Source organism: Hyla sarda, chromosome 1 (assembly GCF_029499605.1).
Source record: "Hyla sarda isolate aHylSar1 chromosome 1, aHylSar1.hap1, whole genome shotgun sequence".
Lineage (NCBI taxonomy): Eukaryota > Metazoa > Chordata > Amphibia > Anura > Hylidae > Hyla > Hyla sarda.
This window is the reverse complement of record NC_079189.1, coordinates 399,687,840-399,700,749: the sequence shown is the minus strand read 5'-3', so window position 1 is coordinate 399,700,749 and position 12,910 is coordinate 399,687,840. Positions and strand designations below refer to the sequence as shown.

The 12,910-nt window shown below is 44.2% G+C and overlaps 1 long non-coding RNA gene across 1 annotated transcript; it reads left to right on the top strand.

Moving 5' to 3' along the window:
- Positions 1–722: 722 nt before the first annotated feature.
- Positions 723–4,974, top strand: LOC130308402 (uncharacterized). The gene is made up of 3 exons (XR_008857386.1): positions 723–791; positions 4,047–4,179; positions 4,836–4,974. It is a non-coding gene; the product is annotated as an uncharacterized LOC130308402 (long non-coding RNA).
- Positions 4,975–12,910: the final 7,936 nt, after the last annotated feature.

Here is a 12,910-nt window from a genome sequence, read left to right as displayed (position 1 = left end):
CAGTTTGTGTAAAACTATTTTTTTAATGAAGTGCTCTTGGAACAGATGTGATAAAGCACTTCCTTAGAATATTTTTACTTAAAGGGGTACTCCACTGGCTAGCATTCAGAACATTTAGTTCTGAATGCTGTGTGCACACTGCGGGGGTTCGGCCACGTCCCCTGATGCCTTCAGGCCACCCCGCATCAATGCAAGTCAATAGACTTGCATTTAGGGGGCATGGCCTGACATCAAGAGGGTGCGTGGCTGACCCCTGCAGCAAGCACACAGCATTCAGAACTAAATGTTCCAAATTCTGGCCAGTGGAGTACCCCCTTTAAAACCTAAGTAAGACACTGTGGTACATTAAACAGATTTATGGGGCTAAATTAAAAAAAAATCAACAAAGAATAAAGAACCAAAGTGATGTGAAAGACTAAAAAGCGCTAACACTAAAAGGTAGTTTTTTTTAAACTTGCATTATTTGATTTCGAAGCACATTTTAATTAATAATAAAGACATGGTGAAAGCAGTGTGTTATATTTTATTATCTTGCCATACTTTCATCCATACTATGCTGCTTAAATCAAGGGCAGCTTTATTTTTAGTCAGAGGGTGTTAATGTTGTACATAGAGGGCAATGTATGCCTAATACACACCCTCTGACTGTATAATATTGCCCATCATCTGGTATTCCTTCTCATTATTAAAATAAATTTCACACCCATTTGACTTATTCCAGAAATTGTCAGACAACCTATGAACCCACATATCTCAGGAACAGAAGGATGTATCAAGAATACTGTAAAAAGGTGTGTGATCAGGGCGCCCTAAGCTGTTTAATGCTAATCTCATTTTTTAGAAGATTGGCCACAGGTACTACTTAATTCAAAGTTTAGACGATTGAGTACATCAACCATACTGTTGGGCAAGTTTTTAGTCTAATGTACTTGTCCCACCTTGCTGTGAGCTCACATGACTCAATTTCAGCTGTTAACCTGTTGTCCTTAATTTGCTTCCTTTTTTGTGACATTGGGGGAGATTTATCAAGACCTGTGCAGAGAAAAAGCTGACCAGTTGCCCATAGCAACCAATCAGATTGCTTCTTTTATTTTTGAAAATGCCTCTGAAAAATGACAAAAGCAAATCTGATTGTTTGCTATGGGCATCTGGACCAATCTTCCTCTACACAGGTTTTAATAAATCTCCCCCAATGTGTGCTAAATGTAGGTTATATCCATTGTTGACAATGTGACTGCTTTATTTATATTTCTGTAGTAGGTGGGAGAAAAACATAGACAGTGGGGAGATTAATCAAAACCTGTGTAGAGGAAGAGTGGTGCAGTTGCCAAAGCAACTATTCAGATTTTCTTTTTCAATGAAGGCATGTGAAAAATGAAAGAAGCGATCTGATTAGTTGCTATGGGCAACTGCACCACTCTTCCTCTACACAGGTTTTGATAAATCTCCCCTAGTAAGTATGGATACATTGCTGGCAGGTTGTAAGGTTTGTGAAGCCAGAAGTAAGGTTGTAGTTATTATGCGTGACTGACGATGAGGGTTATAGTGACCGATGTCTGAAGTATAACAACCCTGTAGTTAACTGACAGTTCCCACTAACCACTACTTCAATTAAACAGCTATTTGTATCAAAGCCCTGAAAATAAATAGCTTAAAAGCCCGGATTTGTGGATAACAGCTTGTTCTTTACTGATGTTGCAGGTCCAAAATATAACAGACTTGAGACTGACTTGACTTGGCTGTGAATCTGTTCTGGTAGCTTTCCAAGTGTGAGCACAAACTTCAGGGGTCTTCATGGAGGTGTTCTGTGGTAAAGTTTGCAAAGTCTCCTTCCCTCACCTATGTTTCCTTGGGTTACTCTGAGATGTCACTGACTTAAGGACATCCAGAATGGAGATTCCAGATGTTAGCCCATGGAGAGGCAGACCAAGAGGATACCTGAACCTAGTCCATACTTTGCTAGAGGGCCCATCAGCTTTGCTCTTGTCTCTTAAGCATCCACTTGTGTTTATTTTACCACTGTAGTTGGACATTTTAAATTGGTTCCAGCTTGTTGCCTAGAAGTGGAATATTGTAGTTAAGGACAGATTCCCACTGAAGGTGTGAGAGCTGCTGCTACTGAGCCACGACCAGAGGGCAGAGCTGAACTAAGGGTGGGTTCACACTCCGATTTCACTCTACGGCTGCCAGATCCGGTTGGGGGAAGCAGAAACCGAAAACCTGGCGCTCCTGTATCCCAGCCGGACCCAACCCATATCTAATTATTTTCAATGAGCCGACCGGAGTCAAACGGGGACCTCGGTCGGCTCATTTTTGCCCCGTATTCTGACCGGACCTAAAACCGTGGTATGCTGCGGATTTAGGTCCGGTCACCAAACAGGATACAGGGCAAAAATTAGTCGACCGGAGTCACCATTTGACTCTGGTTGGCTCATTGAAATGAATTAGATACTGGCTGGATCCGGCAGCCATAGAGTAAACTCGTAGTGTGAACCCACCCTAACATGTGCTTTTGTGACAGCTCAACTGCTCTTGTAATTAGAGATGAGCAAATCGAAGCAGACAAACCCAAATTTGTTACAAATGTCATGATTTATTAGATTCGCAACGAATGCGAATATCGCCGCGATTCTATCGCGCAAATCACTTAATTAAACGCCATTTTACAGTGTTCCAGACTCCAGGACCCCTAAAATGGCAGATCCACATGTCATTACATGGGGCAGGGGATGCTGGGAAGGCGGGAAGGGAGGTAGGTGGGATGGCCTTGAATGCAGCCTAGCAGCATTCATTGACCCCTGTGATGTCACAGCCCTATATAATCGGCAGCCATCTTGCGGCTGCTCATTTCATGCCATATACACTGCAGAGATAGGACGGACTGATTGTCTCTGTGTGTTACACAGAGATGCTGAATTGATTGTACCACAGCGTTCCACTGCCAACTGCTAGTTACATCAGCGTTGTGGACAGAGAGGAGTGCAGTGCTTGTTTGCACTGAGAAGGATTTTGATGCAAGCCATTAAGCTCCCAGTCACTTCATTCAGCATTTTATCAGAGGGGAGGATAGCTTTTCGTTGCCTCATACATATCAACAAGCTGCCTGAACTTCATGAACCTTATCACAGGAGGCAGGAAAGATTTTTCAGCGCAACTCTGTATTTTTTCCACAAGAAATAATCTGCTGCTTATACTAGTCTGTAGACGGTATGAAAACCAGTTCATACCATTCTTAACACTCTGTGACAGAGTGCAATTTAGTTTTTTGTTTTTTTTGTTGTGCTGCACTGTTGTGTCCTGCTGCTGTGCAAAAATAAGCTTTTTCAGCAGACTGTAGTGCATTTGTCTGCCCTCATACATGCATACCACATACCTACATCAAAGCAGTCTACTATTTTGTATCTGGAAATCTTTAACAAGTCTAGATACTGGGAAAGTCCTGGCAAAAGTAATCACCGGCTGGTGTTTTGCAAAAATACAGAGTTTTTTGTGACGTATTGTAGCACATTTTTTTGCCCTCATATGTGCATACCACATGCCTACATCTAAGTAGTGTACTATTTTGTACCTGTTAATCTGTCAAGGGCCTACATACTGTGAAGGTCCAAGCAAAATTACTCACCAGCTGTTTTTTGGTGTATTGTTGCATATTTTTCTGCCCTCATCAGTGCATACCACATACGTACATCTAATAAGTGTACCATTTTGTACCTGTTAATCTGTCAAGGGCCTACATACTGTGAAAGTATCTTACAGATCGACCCTTTATCACATAATGCAGATCTAAGACACTTAAGGACACTTAAGGACAGCCATCACAGAAATTCCAAGAAAAACAATCCCTTTGGATCAAAAGGCCCCAGATGGGGGTGTAAACCCTGTGGGGGCTGTGTAGCCTGTCCTAATATAGAGAGAAGCAATGTGTTCTGGGATTCGGAACATACAAGACATTTTCAGATCACACACAAGATTACATGTACCACCACTGGCGTTATTTATTTCACCGCTTGCCCGTGCAACCTTATTTACATTGGACTTACTTGCAGGGAATAACGGCGGAAAACACGTCAACATGTCCTGGGAATTGAACAAGCCAAGGAGGAGACGGACATTTCCAGATTAAAGACCTTGCCACATCACTTTTATGAACACCACAACTCCAATGGCAGACTACTTATGGTAAGAGGGATTGATCGGGTGTATCCAGGGGTTAGGGGAGGGAATTGGAAGAAACCCCTGGCCCAGAGAGAAACCCAGTGGATCCACAGATTAAAAACCCTTACACTTGGGGGCCTAAATGAATATAATAGCTTTGCCCCATTTATATAGGGACAAATCCCTCTCCTCCCTTCTCTTCCTTCCCCCCCCTCCCCTTTCCTCCCTCCTACCTCCCCCTTTATTTTCTCCCTTCCCGATTCCTTCCTTCCCCTCTTTTTCCTTCCCCTCCCCCCTTTTTTCCTTTCCCCCTTTTCCCCTTCCCCCTCCCCTTTTCCCCTTCCCCCTCCCATTTTCCCCTTCCCCCTCTCCTTTCCTCTTTTCCCCCTCCCCTTTCCTCTCTTCCCCCCCCCTTCCCCCCTCCCCTTTTTAGTCTCCTGGTATCAGTATACTGTCTAAAATTCTTAAAAAGTTCACTTCATGCTTACTAGCTATTGCTCTTTTATCTTTTTATTGTTTGGTCTTTCATGTTTGGGTAAAATACCCATTTTTAATTGGTTTTAATCATTCTTTCCTTTCTTTTTTCTCATGTTTTCCTTTTTTTTTCTTTCTCTTTTTTCCTTTCCTTTTTTTCTTTCCTTTCTTTTTTCTTCTATTTTTGTTCATTCATTTTTCCACAGGTGACCTTTACCCCATCAATCAAGATTGGCATTACTGGAATATTTATTTTCAGTATTAATATGTATGTTCTTTTATTATTCTGCAGAATCCCATAGTCATTTAGCATATTGCTATCCCCCACTTTATGTCCATGGTTTTAAGTGAACATATCTTTATCTTGCGTGTTTTTTGTTTCACTTTTTCCCCCCTTTTTTCCCTCTTTTCCTCAGCTTCCTCTCTTTCCCCCCTCCCCCCTCCTCTTTCTACTCTCTCCCTTTTTCCACCCCCCCCCCTTCCTCACCCTCTCCTTTCCATTTTTCTCCCTTCTTCTTCCCCCTTTTTTCATTTCTGGCGTATCCTTCTTTCTTTTGCTTGTCCCTCCCTTTTCTCCCTATCTCTTTCTCCTTTCTTCTCTTGTTTCTTTTCTTCTCTTTTCTTTTAGTCTTCAGCATTAACATTTGATTTGCATTCACTTACTAATTTTGTACATGTTCATTTACACATTGGTCTTTTAGGGACCATCCTATACTTATTCACCATCTACTTTATTTATCTTTACACCACATGCACATGTTCTCACATACATGTTATTATTTTATTCACTATTGTCACACTCTTCCCATACACATATCCTCACATATGCATTCATAATTTTTTCACTATTATAATTGTTTTTGTTTATATAAACTCCTTATGTACCGTATGTACTATTGTTGTGAGTGCTTGCAATATATCTGCAGTCTCAAATACGCTTTGTACTTTCTTTGCGCCGACCGCGCATCTGCACTTGCGCTCTCAGCACTCCATAATGTTATGTATTACGCTGGTCACGCTTGTATGCATGCGTGCTCCGCGATTCAAAATCTTATAACATCACTGTGACTCCATCTGCGCACGTGCATATTCTTGCTTTAGTACGATGACATAGGCGTACATGTCACATCATTGCGTGTGCGCACTTGGATCCAAGATGGCGTCCGCCATCGCATTATGTGCGCGCGTTAAGGTAATCTCAGTCACCTGCTTTATTGCTTTGTTTCTTCTGTTTGATTGGCCAAAAAAAAAAAAATATATATATATATATATATATATATATATATATATATATATATATAGACAAAGAATATATCCTTGTGCTGGCAGTGTGCTGCTGCATTCTTCTGTTGCTGTATATTTAGCCTAGTAGCGTGCACCTGCAGGCCAGGTCCATGTAATAGTTTGGTATTAACTAAAGTGCTGGCTGACTTAATCTTTGTCTGTATTGCACATAAGGGGGAGTGGCTACCTCCATGTTGGCCTAACACCCCACCTACCTCTATCATGTGTATATAAGGTGTCTTGGATGTTCCAGACCCTGCCATGCTTACTGAACTGTTCACACAGAGGCATATTCACAGTGTAGGGTCCGTCCCAATGAGGCCACCTTATCGCGGTGGGACGGTCCAAGCTATTTGACCCCCGGCGGTGACAAATTTGCGAGCTAAGTGCCTCACTATTTCATAGTTTCACATTTGCATCTATTACACCATAGCTGTATAGCTCTCCATGTTTTATCTGCATGTTCATGTTTCACCTATATCCTTGTGCTGGCAGTGTGCTGCTGCATTCTTCTGTTGCTGTATATCTAGCCTAGTAGCGTGCACCTGCAGGCCAGGTCCATATAATAGTTTGGTATCAACCAAAGTGCTGGCTGACTTATTCTTTGTCGGTATTGCACATACGGGGGAGTGGCTACCTGCATGTTGGCCTTGCACCCCACCCACCTCTATCAGGTGTGTATATAAGGTGTCTCTGATGTTCCAGATCCTGCCATGCTTACTGAACTGTTCACACAGAGGCATATTCACAGTGTAGGGTCCGTCCCAATGAGGCCACCTTATCGCGGTGGGACGGTCCAAGCTATTTGACCGCCGGCGGAGACAAATTTGCGAGCTAAGTGCCTCACTATTTCATAGTTTCACATTTGCATCTATTACACCATAGCTGTATAGCTCTCCATGTTTTAACTTCATATTCATGTTTCACCTATATCTTTGTGCTGGCAGTGTGCTGCTGCATTCTTCTGTTGATATATATATATATATATATATATATATATATATATATGACCCAGAAGCCTTCACGGCGAAACGGTGTTGGGGTCTGGCGTGCTGCATAGGGGTTTGTGTTTACTATGGTCTGATCCATCACTCTGCTGTGGTAATTTATTTTTCAGTTCACTAGCTGACACCGCTTCTGGTGTGGTGGGCTCTCTTTCCCTTGCCCTACCTACATGCAGTAATTTTTCCGCCACGATGTCCCGTCACTATATAACGCCCGTAATGAATTACGGGCATATACTGGTGCAAACGGGCAGTTACAAAACCCCATAGGCTGCAAAGCAATTTAGTCACGGCCGTCAGGGGTTTTGTAACGGCTGGGTTTTGCAGCTGTTGTGACGAAACATGTGACGGAAGTTTGTAAACGGAAAAATTCATAGTGTGAAAGGAGCCTTAGATTGCTTTTATCTATTATATGCTGCATTTTTTGTCAGCCTTATAGATTGCACAAGTCACATTAATACAGTATTTATTCTTTGCACAAAAATTCATTTGCACATTTTTCATTTACCCACCTATGTAGCAGCCATGATTTGTCTGTTTTGTTGCAGTCCCTTGTTTTAATGTTTTTAATCATGTATGTCTAATAAAGATTAATATTTATTTGGATTCATTGTCCTGGTGTGTTCATGGGAATTTGCTTATACTAGTCTGTAGACGATATACCTGTTAATCTGTCAAGAGCCTAAATACTGTCAAAGTCCAAGCATAATTACTCACTGGCTGGTGTTTAAAAAAAGAATACAATACAGAAATGTAGGTGCACTACTGTGGTAGATGTATACAATGACATTGGCTAATCCCTCAACACTGATGTTAAAATTGAGACATTCGCCAGTGTATCCTTATATTAAGGACACACCAGAGCCCACACACCAACGTCAAGGTTTCTCAGATGGCACGGGACCAAACGCTAACCTACCTGTGCGTAATAAGCAAAAACCAGGGGCCAGTGGGCAATTACAGCAGCACTAGGTCGACATGTAGCCTGCTCCCAGTTCCCTCCAGCGTGACTAAGCACACATACAATGGAAGGGGGGAGAGAGGCTACAAGCCCCACCCAAGTTGGCTGATATAGGTGCATGGCCTCACAGGTGCAACCCTAATGCTGCCTGGAAATCGTTTATCTGGTGTAGGATTCTATTGTGGCACTTGCAGTCCACTGCAGGCATCCTCCATTGTATGCATTTTTATGCTGGGGATCGCCCCTAGCAACGGACTACAAGGGCAGGATCTGCTCCCCCAGTATATATGCACAACTGCATTTGGGGTTGAGCACCTCCAGCCATTTGAGACCACTTTTTTTGTTGTTGTTTGTAAATTTATACGTGGAGGTGTGTAAACTCCATATGTTAATGCGCCTTGAACATTTTCCAGGCAGCATTAGGGTTGCACCTGTGAGGCCATGCACCTATATCAGCCAACTTGGGTGGGGCTTGTAGCCTCTCTCCTCCCTTCCATTGTATGTGTGCTTAGTCACGCTGGAGGGAACTGGGAGCAGGCTACATGTCGACCTAGTGCTGCTGTAATTGCCCACTGGCCCCTGGTTTTTGCTTATTACGCACAGGTAGGTTAGCATTAGGTCCCGTGCCATCTGAGAAACCTTGGCGTTGGTGTGCGGGCTCTGGTGTGTCCTTAATATAAGGATACACTGGCGAATGTCTCAATTTTAACATCAGTGTTGAAGGATTAGCCAATGTCATTGTATACATCTACCACAGTAGTGCACCTACATTTCTGTATTGTATTCTAATTGTTACACATCCACACCGTTTATCTGGTGTAGGATTCTATTGTGGCACTTGCAGTCCACTGCAGGCATCCTCCATTGTATGCATTTTTATGCTGGGGATCGCCCCTAGCAACGGACTACAAGGGCAGGATCTGCTCCCCCAGTATATATGCACAACTGCATTTGGGGTTGAGCACCTCCAGCCATTTGAGACCACTTTTTTTGTTGTTGTTTAAAAAAGAATACAGTTTTTTGGCGTATTGTTGCGCATTTTTCTGCCCTCATCAGTGCATACCACATACGTACATCTAATAAGTGTACCATTTTGTACCTGTTAATCTGTCAAGGGCCTACATACTGTGAAAGTCCAAGCAACAATACTCACCGGCTGGTGTTTTACAAAAATACTGAGTTTTTTGGCCTATTGCCGCCATCAGTGCATACCACATACGTACATCTAAGTAGTGTACTATTTATTTTACTTCTTTACTGCCAAGCGGATCGAGTTTCTCGATGTGTTGGTAGAGATTAATGAAGGCGATGTACAGACGTCAGGGTACAGAAAGCCCACTGCCTCCAATTCTCTCCTTCAGTACACCAGCTACCACCCCGAACATGTAAAGACTGCTTTGCCTTACGGTCAATTTTTGCGTCTAAGACGCATAAATAGTTCTGATGAGAAATTTTTGGTACAGGCTGGTGAGCTGAAGGAGAGATTGGGGGCACGGGGGTACCCAGAAAAGATCCTTGAGAAGGCATTAAATCGAGCATTCGCACAAGATAGAAAAACTCTATTAGATAACAGCACGAAGAGTAAGAAATGGAAAAAAAACACATTTAAAGTCTCAAAGTACCACTCTACCCCGTTTCTCTTTTGCATTCAAATTCAGCCCCTTGGAAAAAATTATAAGAACAGCTATCCATAATAATTGGTCTCTGATTAAAAACGATACAGATTTAGGAAAATTGGTTCATGAAAAACCTTTGATAGCCTTCAAACGGAGTAAAAACCTGAAAGATGTGGTAACCAGTAGCAACTTTCATTCCAAATCGAACACCTCAGACTGGCTGTCAAGAATCGGCCCCACGGGCAACCATAAATGTGGGACATGCATTTGGTGTCCCCATATGAAGACAGGAAAGTTTACGGTGATAGGTGGTGAAAAAATCTATATTAAAAATCTCATTACCTGCAGAACACAATGGGTTATTTACGCGATGGTTTGCCCGTGTGGCCGCTTCTATGTCGGCAGCACTAAACGTACATTGAACACCCGTTTTAGGGAACATGTGTATTCAGTCAGATCTAAAAAAGGTGCTCCCCGTTTTATTGAACACATGAATTCTGTACATGGAGGGAACTGTAGTGACTTACTCTTTCAGGGGCTAGAGGTGATCCGCAGCAAAGAGAATACAGATAAAAGAAAAATTCTACTTCAAGCGGAAGCTAAATGGTTAATTAAACTGAATGCTGCTGGAAACCTGGGGCTTGAATGAAAGAGTCGACTACAGTGTCTTTTTATGATATACCTTTTGGTATTATTTATTGCAGAGTGTCCTTTTGATAAAGAAAGTCGGTTGATTCATGTTTTTAATGTTTTAATATATATGTTCTTGATTAAGTAGTTTGCACCTGTTCTGTGCGCGTCACCAGAGAGAAACTTCAAAAAGGTGATGCAGCACGGAACAGACAGGGTCTGAAGAAGCGTGAATGCGCACGTGCAACAGCTGTCACCCAGTCTTACTCTGATTAGCTGAGTCCTTGGAAACGTCCGTGCACCATGTCTGTTTTTGCACCTTAAAGAAATAAAGAATTATCGGCACAGTACCCCGGTGAGTGACGTCCCTGCTTTCTACATATGTTTTGATACGAAGATGTCTTTTCATTAGGGACTTGGAACCCGAAGGGTTACAGTGCCTGCCAGCACTGTTAAAGGCGTAGTCCAGTGGTGATTCAGTGGTGAGCAACTTATCCCCTATCCTAAGGATAGGGGATAAGTTGCAGATCGCGGGGGGTCCGACCCCTGGGGCCCCCCGCGATCTCCTGTACGGAGCCCCGACAGCCCGCTGGAAGGGGGCGTGTCGACCTCCGCACGAGGCGGCGGCCGACACGCCCCCTCAATACAACTCTATGGCAGAGCCGAAGCGCTGCCTTCGGCAATCTCCGGCTCTGCCATAGAGATGTATTGAGGGGGCATGTCGGCCGCCGCCTCGTGCGGGGGTCGACACCCGCTATCTCGGCGGAGAGCCGGGGCCCCGTACAGAGAGATCGCAGGGGGCCCCAGCGGTCGGACCCCCCGCGATCTCAAACTTATCCCCTATCCTTAGGATAGGGGATACGTTTTTCACCACTGGACTACCCCTTTAAGGGAACTGTGGAGCCCGAGCTCAGGGCGTCTTTTACTTTCGCTTCACCAGCTGAGAGTGCGATCTAAGGAATTTAGGGGTAGTTGTGCCGGCTGCTCGCTTCTGTGTGCTGCTAGTGTACTATTTATTACCTGTTAATTTGACAAGAGCCTACATACTGTGAAAGTTCAAGCAAAATTACTCACCGGCTGGTGTTTTACAAAAAGACAAAAAAAGAGTTTTTGGGCTTTTTGTAGCGCATTTTTCTGCCCTCATCAGTGTATACCACATATGTACATCTAAGTAGTGTACCATTTTGAACTTGTTAACCTGTTGGGGACGAAGGGCGTATGCATAAGCTCTTGCGTCCTGGTACTTAAAGACGAAGGGCATATCCATACGCCCGTGGGAATTTTGGTCCCCGCCGCGTGCCTGGCGGGGACCGGACCGGGGTGACTGCTGATATCTATCAGCAGGCACCCCGTGCAAGTGCCCAGAGGGGTCATTAGACCCCCCCCCATGTCGGCGATTCCGGGTCCTTACGGGTCTATGGTGACCCGGTGACCCGGAATAGAAGGGGGATCGCAGGTGTCTAAGACACCCACAATCCCCCTAAAGTGATAGGAGTTAGGTGGCACGGGTGCCACCCCTCCTATGCCTGCTATTGGTGGTCTAGACGCGACCACCAATAGCAGATCTGGGGCGGGGGGGTTTACTTTCGTTTTCCCCGTCCTGCCCACCCACAATAGGCGGGCCAGAACAGGGAAAACGAAGAGGAGCAGTGCCGAAGATCACTTACCTGTCCGGAGGCAGCGGAGCGACGGTGATCGGCGGGCAGCGACGGAGATCTGCGGGCGGCGTGCGGCAGAAGAGGACGGCTCCCTGGATGCGACGGAAGCCAGTGAGTTGCCTAGCAACATCTAGAGGGCTACAGTCTGAGACCACTATAGTGGTCTCTAGACTGTAGCCCTCCAGATGTTGCAAAACTACAACTCCCAGCATGCCCAGACAGCTGTTTGCTGTGTGGGCATGCTGGAATTTGTAGTTTTGCAACAACTGGAGGTCTACAGTTTAGAGACCACTGCACAGTGATCTGTATACTGCCCTCTAGATCTTGCAAAACTACAACTCCTAGCATGCCGAGACAGCTGTTTGCTGTCTGGGCATGCTGGGAGTTGTAGTTTTGCAACATCTGGAGGTCCACAGTTTGGAGATCACTGTTCAGTGGTCTCTAAATTGTAGCACTCCAGATGTTGCAAAACTACAAATTCCAGCATGCCCACACAGCAAACAGCTGTCTCGGCATGCTGGGAGTTGTAGTTTCATACCTCCAGCTGTTGCATAACTACATCTCCCAGCATGCCCCTCTGTGATCAGTACATGCTGGGAATTGTAGTTTTACAACAGCTGGAGGCACACTGGTTGGAAAATACTGAGTTAGGTAACAGTACCTAACTGAAGGTTTTCCAACCAGTGTGCCTCCAGCTGTTGCAAAACTACAACTCCCAGCATGCACGGTCTGTCAGTACATGTTGGGAGTTGTAGTTTTGCAACAGCTGGAGGCACACTGGTTGTAAAATACTGAGTTAGGTAACAGAACCTAACTGAAGGTTTTCCAACCAGTGTGCCTCCAGCTGTTGCTAAACTACAACTCCCAGCATGCACGGTCTGTCAGTACATGCTGGGAGTTGTAGTTTTGAAACAGCTGGAGTTTTGCACTACAAATTTTGGGGGGCTTTTTCTCCTTTTACCCCTTATGAAAAGGAAAAGTTGGGGTCTACACCAGCCTGTTAGTGTAAAAAAAAAAATTTTTTTACACTAACATGCTGGTGTTGCCCTTTACTTTTTATTTTCACAAAAGGTAAAAGGAAAAAAAGACCCCCAAAATTTGTAAAGCAATTTCTCCTGAGTACGGAGA